The sequence below is a fragment of the Mytilus galloprovincialis genome, chromosome 4 (assembly GCF_965363235.1).
Source record: "Mytilus galloprovincialis chromosome 4, xbMytGall1.hap1.1, whole genome shotgun sequence".
Taxonomy (NCBI): Eukaryota; Metazoa; Mollusca; class Bivalvia; order Mytilida; family Mytilidae; genus Mytilus; species Mytilus galloprovincialis.
The window spans coordinates 53,742,302-53,753,435 of record NC_134841.1 but is presented as its reverse complement, the minus strand read 5'-3'; the positions used below and the strand labels follow the sequence as shown (position 1 = coordinate 53,753,435).

General features: G+C 34.6%; 1 long non-coding RNA gene across 1 annotated transcript in view; it reads right to left on the bottom strand.

The window, feature by feature from the left end:
- Positions 1-359: 359 nt before the first annotated feature.
- Positions 360-11,134, bottom strand: part of LOC143072435 (uncharacterized) — a 95,226-nt gene continuing 84,451 nt past the window's right edge. Inside the window, exons 5-7 of the long non-coding RNA XR_012977181.1 lie at positions 3,293-3,378; positions 2,786-2,901; positions 360-2,578 (exon numbers count right to left, since the gene is read on the bottom strand). This is a non-coding gene — a long non-coding RNA (uncharacterized LOC143072435). The remainder of the gene's footprint in view (positions 2,579-2,785; positions 2,902-3,292; positions 3,379-11,134) is intronic.

Genomic DNA, 11,134 nt, shown 5'->3' with positions numbered 1-11,134 from the left:
TCTTGTTTTATTTTTAAAGTGTAATGTTAACTGGGTCTTCATAGATTCAACTAATGGGATTGCATACCAAAAGAAAAACTCACTGTACTGTAGTACATATTCACTTTTGTTTGTTTGTATGTTGTTATGAATTCTTCTCCATCATATGGCATACAAATGGATATAATAGCTTTTGTAGTAATATAAAATGGTAAAAGTATAATGTGAATGTGTGATTTGGACTCGTCAGTAGGCATTACACACATTTACATTACACCAAAAAAACATGTTTGTTGGGGAACTTATTTCATTGAGTGTGTCTGCCTAGACTCCCAAGGCCATTTTAACAAACTAATCAAATATGAGAGAAATGTTTTTTTTTTTGTTTTTTTTAAATTAAATCAAAAATATATTGCTAAGTGCGTTTATTATTATTTTCATTTCAATTTTGGTGTCAATTTTGCCTTGTGAGTTTCGTCCCTTTAACGCTTTTTCTAAAAAATAGTAACATTGGTAAGCTGGTTTCATTTCAAGTTTAATATCAAATAAGTTTTTATAGAATTTATGGAAAATGTTGAAATTCAGAAAGGGAATTGATGTAATTATCTGAAAAATGATTCATATTTATTTTCTTAATAGTTAATTTGAAAGTTTATTTAAAAACTGTGATAGTTTTATTATTTCAAAAAAAGTTTAAAGTTATAATTAAATAACTTTACTTAGGATTTGAAAGTCTAAAATAAGATTCTTTATGGAGGTTTATTAAAACAAATGAATTAATTATGTTGTCCTACCGTGTTCTAAAAATACAAATTAAGAAGGAATGAATGGATTTATTCAAAATATTTCAGGAACCATAATTTTGATGATTTTGTTTTATAATGGTGTTATTTACTATTGTTAACTATTGTCATTCAATATATTGACATAATTCAACTTAATCAACAATAATTTTTTTAATGATAAACTTTCGAGTTCAAAAAAACAGTTGTAAGGGAATATTATTTTGAAAAAATATAGTACATAGAAACATTGAAATATTTTTAAAAATTCAAATCTTATAATGGAATGTTTTAAAATCTTTTATATTAATTTTATGAAAATACAAGTGTTTTAGGACTAAAATAGTAAAATATTTATGTTAACTGATTATGAGACCTAAATTATGTTTTTTTAGTGAACAATATGGGAAATAATATTCTTAATGATTTATGGTTGAAAGGATATTTCAGTTATCATGGTTACTGCACATATTTTAATATTGATAAAAGTAGAAAAGGAACATTGTTATTATTTTAGAAAAGTTGCATTTCACAGATCCGTTTGTTTTATACATGAGTTATTATATTCGAAATTTTTATTTCCTGCATATTGTGCATATTCAAAAGTGCAGTCAAGTTGAATTTAAAGAGATCATCAATTCAGGCTCTATTTAAATCGATAGTTGAAAAGCTAAATTATTTAATGTAAAATAAATAGAAGTCGCATTACTTTAATAAGTATTGATATATATATTGGGCTGATGTTTAGACGTGTTTGTATATATGGATTAACAAATAAAGGGACGAATTTAAAAAAATATACATAACAGAAACACAATATATTAAGCAATGGTATAAAAAACAATAATAGTCTATCATCACTAAATATAAAATATAACAGTAAATATAAAATATAACAATAAATATAAAATATAACAGTAAATATAAAATATAACAGTAAATATAAAATACAACAGTAAATATAAAATATAACAGTAAATATAAAATATAACAGTAAATGTAAAATATAACAGTAATGGTCACCCATTTTCTCAAAATTTTGGCTAAAAAGTTTGATTCGGTTGGAAATAAAATTTGAAAAATTACAATTTTATACATTTAATTTCCAAAAAACTATTTAAATATTATAAATTCACAGTTCAAATGTTCATGCACCTTCTATGACTCAACTAATATGTTTACTTTTTCAAGGACAATAAAAAATCATTTCAGAATTACATTGACAATTCCATTTGAATGACAAATGACAAAACCATATCCTAAAGACATAGAAACCACTGATTCCTCCATAGAAAAAAACAAGAAACACCCCAACGAGAACTACCTCGGAAACTCAGAAACAAACTATGTTAAATGTTAGTGAAGATCATACCATGCAAGCAAAATGTACTTCTGAAATGAATTGATAATTTGATATTTGCTTAGTCCAAAACAAAACCTTAAAGATATAAATTCTAAGGTGCATGAACTAAACCATAAGTTTTTGTGTAAATTTAAAATTGATTTCTTTTAAATTCTTAATTTGAAATATATCTAACAAAAATGTTGAAAAATGTTTGAATGAAAAATTCAGGTAAATAAGTAAATATCTAAATTAACAATCAGAAACTACTTGTGAATATTGGAAATGGCATTACAATACTGGTACATTCTTAATTCTGCATGTTATAACATTGCAGACATATTGAGGGCATTTGGAAAATTCTCATTTGAGATTTTTAATATCTAAAGAATTAAACTGTCTCATCACAACTCAATTTTACATCTTCTGCTGCCATGCTGCACCTTCTACAACTCAAACATCTCATAAGTTGAATCTGTAACAAAAACAATCAACACAGAAGTTAATGTGATGCATGTCAATGTGATGCATGTCAAATTCAAAATAAGAGACAAGTTATATATTTAAAATTACTTTACATTCTTATTACAGTAATAAAATAAATGAATAATAGGAATTAAAGACAAATTTGTAATAAAATTTCATACTGTATAACTGCAACAAAAAACTAACTTAATATCACCTTTAAATAGAGACTCTTTCCGTACAGTCTTCAACAATGAGCAAAGTTCACACCCCAAGCCATGAGTGGTGTCCTTCTTTTCATCTGTGCAGGCCGGCCACGTAGAGGCTGTCTACCTGCAACAAAAACTATCAATTAATATCATCTTTAAATACCGACTCTTTCCTGTTGCAATTTTTCAGAATTTAATCTTGATAAAGGAAGAAGATGTGGTATGATTGCCAATGAGAGACAACTCTCCGCAAGAGACCAAAATGACACAGAAACTAACAATTATAGGTAACCGTACGGCCTTCAACAATGAGCAAAGTCCAAACCCCATGGCATTTTTAAATCAAAACCAAAAGTTTGCTCTCCGCAGAGTGAATACTGCTTTTAAAAAAGTCCCATTTTAACATAAATAAAGCCTCTGTTTTTTTTCAAACTATTCCAGAAAAAACAGATCTTATTGCCTATCGAATATAAACAAAGTTTGAAGAAAAACTGTAATGACGGAATAATACCCACGTGTTAAAACCCTGCCCAAGCCATGAGTGGTGTGGTGTCCTCCTTCCTCTTCATCTGTGCAGGCCGGCCACGTAGAGGCTGTCTACCTGCAACAAAAAACTATAAATTAATATCATCTTTAAATACCGACTCTTTCCTGTTGCAATTTTTCAGAATTTAATCTTGATAAAGAAAGAAGATGTGGTATGATTGCCAATGAGAGACAACTCTCCGCAAGAGACCAAAATGACACAGAAACTAACAATTATAGGTAACCGTACGGCCTTCAACAATGAGCAAAGTCCAAACCCCATGGCATTTTTAAATCAAAACCAAAAGTTTGCTCTCCGCAGAGTGAATACTGCTTTTAAAAGTCCCATTTTAACATAAATAAAGCCTCTGTTTTTTTTCAAACTATTCCAGAAAAAACAGATCTTATTGCCTATCGAATATAAACAAAGTTTGAAGAAAAACTGTAATGACGGAATAATACCCACGTGTGAAAACCCTGCCCAAGCCATGAGTGGTGTGGTGTCCTCCCTCCTCTTCATCTGTGCAGGCCGGGCCACGTAGAGGCTGTCTACCTGCAACAAAAAACTATAAATTAATATCATCTTTAAATACCGACTCTTTCCTGTTGCAATTTTTCAGAATTTAATCTTGATAAAGAAAGAAGATGTGGTATGATTGCCAATGAGAGACAACTCTCCGCAAGAGACCAAAATGACACAGAAACTAACAATTATAGGTAACCGTACGGCCTTCAACAATGAGCAAAGTCCAAACCCCATGGCATTTTTAAATCAAAACCAAAAGTTTGCTCTCCGCAGAGTGAATACTGCTTTTAAAAGTCCCATTTTAACATAAATAAAGCCTCTGTTTTTTTTCATACTATTCCAGAAAAAACAGATCTTATTGCCTATCGAATATAAACAAAGTTTGAAGAAAAACTGTAATGACGGAATAATACCCACGTGTTAAAACCCTGCCCAAGCCATGAGTGGTGTGGTGTCCTCCCTCCTCTTCATCTGTGCAGGCTGGGCCACGTAGAGGCTGTCTACCTGCAACAAAAAACTATAAATTAATATCATCTTTAAATACCGACTCTTTCCTGTTGCAATTTTTCAGAATTTAATCTTGATAAAGAAAGAAGATGTGGTATGATTGCCAATGAGAGACAACTCTCCGCAAGAGACCAAAATGACACAGAAACTAACAATTATAGGTAACCGTACGGCCTTCAACAATGAGCAAAGTCCAAACCCCATGGCATTTTTAAATCATAACCAAAAGTTTGCTCTCCGCAGAGTGAATACTGCTTTTAAAAGTCCCATTTTAACATAAATAAAGCCTCGGTTTTTTTTCAAACTATTCCAGAAAAAACAGATCTTATTGCCTATCGAATATAAACAAAGTTTGAAGAAAAACTGTAATGACGGAATAATACCCACGTGTGAAAACCCTGCCCAAGCCATGAGTGGTGTGGTGTCCTCCCTCCTCTTCATCTGTGCAGGCCGGGCCACGTAGAGGCTATCTACCTGCAACAAAAAACTATAAATTAATATCATCTTTAAATACCGACTCTTTCCTGTTGCAATTTTTCAGAATTTAATCTTGATAAAGAAAGAAGATGTGGTATGATTGCCAATGAGAGACAACTCTCCGCAAGAGACCAAAATGACACAGAAACTAACAATTATAGGTAACCGTACGGCCTTCAACAATGAGCAAAGTCCAAACCCCATGGCATTTTTAAATCAAAACCAAAAGTTTGCTCTCCGCAGAGTGAATACTGCTTTTAAAAGTCCCATTTTAACATAAATAAAGCCTCTGTTTTTTTTTTAAACTATTCCAGAAAAAACAGATCTTATTGCCTATCGAATATAAACAAAGTTTGAAGAAAAACTGTAATGACGGAATAATACCCACGTGTGAAAACCCTGCCCAAGCCATGAGTGGTGTGGTGTCCTCCCTCCTCTTCATCTGTGCAGGCCGGGCCACGTAGAGGCTGTCTACCTGCAACAAAAAACTATAAATTAATATCATCTTTAAATACCGACTCTTTCCTGTTGCAATTTTTCAGAATTTAATTTTGATAAAGAAAGAAGATGTGGTATGATTGCCAATGAGAGACAACTCTCCGCAAGAGACCAAAATGACACAGAAACTAACAATTATAGGTAACCGTACGGCCTTCAACAATGAGCAAAGTCCAAACCCCATGGCATTTTTAAATCAAAACCAAAAGTTTGCTCTCCGCAGAGTGAATACTGCTTTTAAAAGTCCCATTTTAACATAAATAAAGCCTCTGTTTTTTTTCAAACTATTCCAGAAAAAACAGATCTTATTGCCTATCGAATATAAACAAAGTTTGAAGAAAAACTGTAATGACGGAATAATACAAACGTGTTAAAACCCTGCCCAAGCCATGAGTGGTGTGGTGTCCTCCCTCCTCTTCATCTGTGCAGGCCGGGCCACGTAGAGGCTGTCTACCTGCAACAAAAAACTATAAATTAATATCATCTTTAAATACCGACTCTTTCCTGTTGCAATTTTTCAGAATTTAATCTTGATAAAGAAAGAAGATGTGGTATGATTGCCAATGAGAGACAACTCTCCGCAAGAGACCAAAATGACACAGAAACTAACAATTTTAGGTAACCGTACGGCCTTCAACAATGAGCAAAGTCCAAACCCCATGGCATTTTTAAATCAAAACCAAAAGTTTGCTCTCCGCAGAGTGAATACTGCTTTTAAAAGTCCCATTTTAACATAAAGCCTCTGTTTTTTTTCAAACTATTCCAGAAAAAACAGATCTTATTGCCTATCGAATATAAACAAAGTTTGAAGAAAAACTGTAATGACGGAATAATACCCACGTGTGAAAACCCTGCCCAAGCCATGAGTGGTGTGGTGTCCTCCCTCCTCTTCATCTGTGCAGGCCGGGCCACGTAGAGGCTATCTACCTGCAACAAAAAACTATAAATTAATATCATCTTTAAATACCGACTCTTTCCTGTTGCAATTTTTCAGAATTTAATCTTGATAAAGAAAGAAGATGTGGTATGATTGCCAATGAGAGACAACTCTCCGCAAGAGACCAAAATGACACAGAAACTAACAATTATAGGTAACCGTACGGCCTTCAACAATGAGCAAAGTCCAAACCCCATGGCATTTTTAAATCAAAACCAAAAGTTTGCTCTCCGCAGAGTGAATACTGCTTTTAAAAGTCCCATTTTAACATAAATAAAGCCTCTGTTTTTTTTTTAAACTATTCCAGAAAAAACAGATCTTATTGCCTATCGAATATAAACAAAGTTTGAAGAAAAACTGTAATGACGGAATAATACCCACGTGTGAAAACCCTGCCCAAGCCATGAGTGGTGTGGTGTCCTCCCTCCTCTTCATCTGTGCAGGCCGGGCCACGTAGAGGCTGTCTACCTGCAACAAAAAACTATAAATTAATATCATCTTTAAATACCGACTCTTTCCTGTTGCAATTTTTCAGAATTTAATCTTGATAAAGAAAGAAGATGTGGTATGATTGCCAATGAGAGACAACTCTCCACAAGAGACCAAAATGACACAGAAACTAACAATTATAGGTAACCGTACGGCCTTCAACAATGAGCAAAATCCAAACCCCATGGCATTTTTAAATCAAAACCAAAAGTTTGCTCTCCGCAGAGTGAATACTGCTTTTAAAAGTCCCATTTTAACATAAATAAAGCCTCTGTTTTTTTTCAAACTATTCCAGAAAAAACAGATCTTATTGCCTATCGAATATAAACAAAGTTTGAAGAAAAACTGTAATGACGGAATAATACCCACGTGTGAAAACCCTGCCCAAGCCATGAGTGGTGTGGTGTCCTCCCTCCTCTTCATCTGTGCAGGCCGGGCCACGTAGAGGCTGTCTACCTGCAACAAAAAACTATAAATTAATATCATCTTTAAATACCGACTCTTTCCTGTTGCAATTTTTCAGAATTTAATCTTGATAAAGAAAGAAGATGTGGTATGATTGCCAATGAGAGACAACTCTCCGCAAGAGACCAAAATGACACAGAAACTAACAATTATAGGTAACCGTACGGCCTTCAACAATGAGCAAAGTCCAAACCCCATGGCATTTTTAAATCAAAACCAAAAGTTTGCTCTCCGCAGAGTGAATACTGCTTTTAAAAGTCCCATTTTAACATAAATAAAGCCTCTGTTTTTTTTCAAAACTATTCCAGAAAAAACAGATCTTATTGCCTATCGAATATAAACAAAGTTTGAAGAAAAACTGTAATGACGGAATAATACCCACGTGTGAAAACCCTGCCCAAGCCATGAGTGGTGTGGTGTCCTCCCTCCTCTTCATCTGTGCAGGCCGGGCCACGTAGAGGCTGTCTACCTGCAACAAAAAACTATAAATTAATATCATCTTTAAATACCGACTCTTTCCTGTTGCAATTTTTCAGAATTTAATCTTGATAAAGAAAGAAGATGTGGTATGATTGCCAATGAGAGACAACTCTCCACAAGAGACCAAAATGACACAGAAACTAACAATTATAGGTAACCGTACGGCCTTCAACAATGAGCAAAATCCAAACCCCATGGCATTTTTAAATCAAAACCAAAAGTTTGCTCTCCGCAGAGTGAATACTGCTTTTAAAAGTCCCATTTTAACATAAATAAAGCCTCTGTTTTTTTTCAAACTATTCCAGAAAAAACAGATCTTATTGCCTATCGAATATAAACAAAGTTTGAAGAAAAACTGTAATGACGGAATAATACCCACGTGTGAAAACCCTGCCCAAGCCATGAGTGGTGTGGTGTCCTCCCTCCTCTTCATCTGTGCAGGCCGGGCCACGTAGAGGCTGTCTACCTGCAACAAAAAACTATAAATTAATATCATCTTTAAATACCGACTCTTTCCTGTTGCAATTTTTCAGAATTTAATCTTGATAAAGAAAGAAGATGTGGTATGATTGCCAATGAGAGACAACTCTCCGCAAGAGACCAAAATGACACAGAAACTAACAATTATAGGTAACCGTACGGCCTTCAACAATGAGCAAAGTCCAAACCCCATGGCATTTTTAAATCAAAACCAAAAGTTTGCTCTCCGCAGAGTGAATACTGCTTTTAAAAGTCCCATTTTAACATAAATAAAGCCTCTGTTTTTTTTCAAAACTATTCCAGAAAAAACAGATCTTATTGCCTATCGAATATAAACAAAGTTTGAAGAAAAACTGTAATGACGGAATAATACCCACGTGTGAAAACCCTGCCCAAGCCATGAGTGGTGTGGTGTCCTCCCTCCTCTTCATCTGTGCAGGCCGGGCCACGTAGAGGCTGTCTACCTGCAACAAAAAACTATAAATTAATATCATCTTTAAATACCGACTCTTTCCTGTTGCAATTTTTCAGAATTTAATCTTGATAAAGAAAGAAGATGTGGTATGATTGCCAATGAGAGACAACTCTCCGCAAGAGACCAAAATGACACAGAAACTAACAATTATAGGTAACCGTACGGCCTTCAACAATGAGCAAAGTCCAAACCCCATGGCATTTTTAAATCAAAACCAAAAGTTTGCTCTCCGCAGAGTGAATACTGCTTTTAAAAGTCCCATTTTAACATAAATAAAGCCTCTGTTTTTTTTCAAACTATTCCAGAAAAAACAGATCTTATTGCCTATCGAATATAAACAAAGTTTGAAGAAAAACTGTAATGACGGAATAATACCCACGTGTGAAAACCCTGCCCAAGCCATGAGTGGTGTGGTGTCCTCCCTCCTCTTCATCTGTGCAGGCCGGGCCACGTAGAGGCTGTCTACCTGCAACAAAAAACTATAAATTAATATCATCTTTAAATACCGACTCTTTCCTGTTGCAATTTTTCAGAATTTAATCTTGATAAAGAAAGAAGATGTGGTATGATTGCCAATGAGAGACAACTCTCCGCAAGAGACCAAAATGACACAGAAACTAACAATTATAGGTAACCGTACGGCCTTCAACAATGAGCAAAGTCCAAACCCCATGGCATTTTTAAATCAAAACCAAAAGTTTGCTCTCCGCAGAGTGAATACTGCTTTTAAAAGTCCCATTTTAACATAAATAAAGCCTCTGTTTTTTTTCAAACTATTCCAGAAAAAACAGATCTTATTGCCTATCGAATATAAACAAAGTTTGAAGAAAAACTGTAATGACGGAATAATACCCACGTGTGAAAACCCTGCCCAAGCCATGAGTGGTGTGGTGTCCTCCCTCCTCTTCATCTGTGCAGGCCGGGCCACGTAGAGGCTGTCTACCTGCAACAAAAAACTATAAATTAATATCATCTTTAAATACCGACTCTTTCCTGTTGCAATTTTTCAGAATTTAATCTTGATAAAGAAAGAAGATGTGGTATGATTGCCAATGAGAGACAACTCTCCACAAGAGACCAAAATGACACAGAAACTAACAATTATAGGTAACCGTACGGCCTTCAACAATGAGCAAAATCCAAACCCCATGGCATTTTTAAATCAAAACCAAAAGTTTGCTCTCCGCAGAGTGAATACTGCTTTTAAAAGTCCCATTTTAACATAAATAAAGCCTCTGTTTTTTTTCAAACTATTCCAGAAAAAACAGATCTTATTGCCTATCGAATATAAACAAAGTTTGAAGAAAAACTGTAATGACGGAATAATACCCACGTGTGAAAACCCTGCCCAAGCCATGAGTGGTGTGGTGTCCTCCCTCCTCTTCATCTGTGCAGGCCGGGCCACGTAGAGGCTGTCTACCTGCAACAAAAAACTATAAATTAATATCATCTTTAAATACCGACTCTTTCCTGTTGCAATTTTTCAGAATTTAATCTTGATAAAGAAAGAAGATGTGGTATGATTGCCAATGAGAGACAACTCTCCGCAAGAGACCAAAATGACACAGAAACTAACAATTATAGGTAACCGTACGGCCTTCAACAATGAGCAAAGTCCAAACCCCATGGCATTTTTAAATCAAAACCAAAAGTTTGCTCTCCGCAGAGTGAATACTGCTTTTAAAAGTCCCATTTTAACATAAATAAAGCCTCTGTTTTTTTTCAAAACTATTCCAGAAAAAACAGATCTTATTGCCTATCGAATATAAACAAAGTTTGAAGAAAAACTGTAATGACGGAATAATACCCACGTGTGAAAACCCTGCCCAAGCCATGAGTGGTGTGGTGTCCTCCCTCCTCTTCATCTGTGCAGGCCGGGCCACGTAGAGGCTGTCTACCTGCAACAAAAAACTATAAATTAATATCATCTTTAAATACCGACTCTTTCCTGTTGCAATTTTTCAGAATTTAATCTTGATAAAGAAAGAAGATGTGGTATGATTGCCAATGAGAGACAACTCTCCGCAAGAGACCAAAATGACACAGAAACTAACAATTATAGGTAACCGTACGGCCTTCAACAATGAGCAAAGTCCAAACCCCATGGCATTTTTAAATCAAAACCAAAAGTTTGCTCTCCGCAGAGTGAATACTGCTTTTAAAAGTCCCATTTTAACATAAATAAAGCCTCTGTTTTTTTTCAAACTATTCCAGAAAAAACAGATCTTATTGCCTATCGAATATAAACAAAGTTTGAAGAAAAACTGTAATGACGGAATAATACCCACGTGTGAAAACCCTGCCCAAGCCATGAGTGGTGTGGTGTCCTCCCTCCTCTTCATCTGTGCAGGCCGGGCCACGTAGAGGCTGTCTACCTGCAACAAAAAACTATAAATTAATATCATCTTTAAATACCGACTCTTTCCTGTTGCAATTTTTCAGAATTTAATCTTGATAAAGAAAGAAGATGTGGTATGATTGCCAATGAGAGACAACTC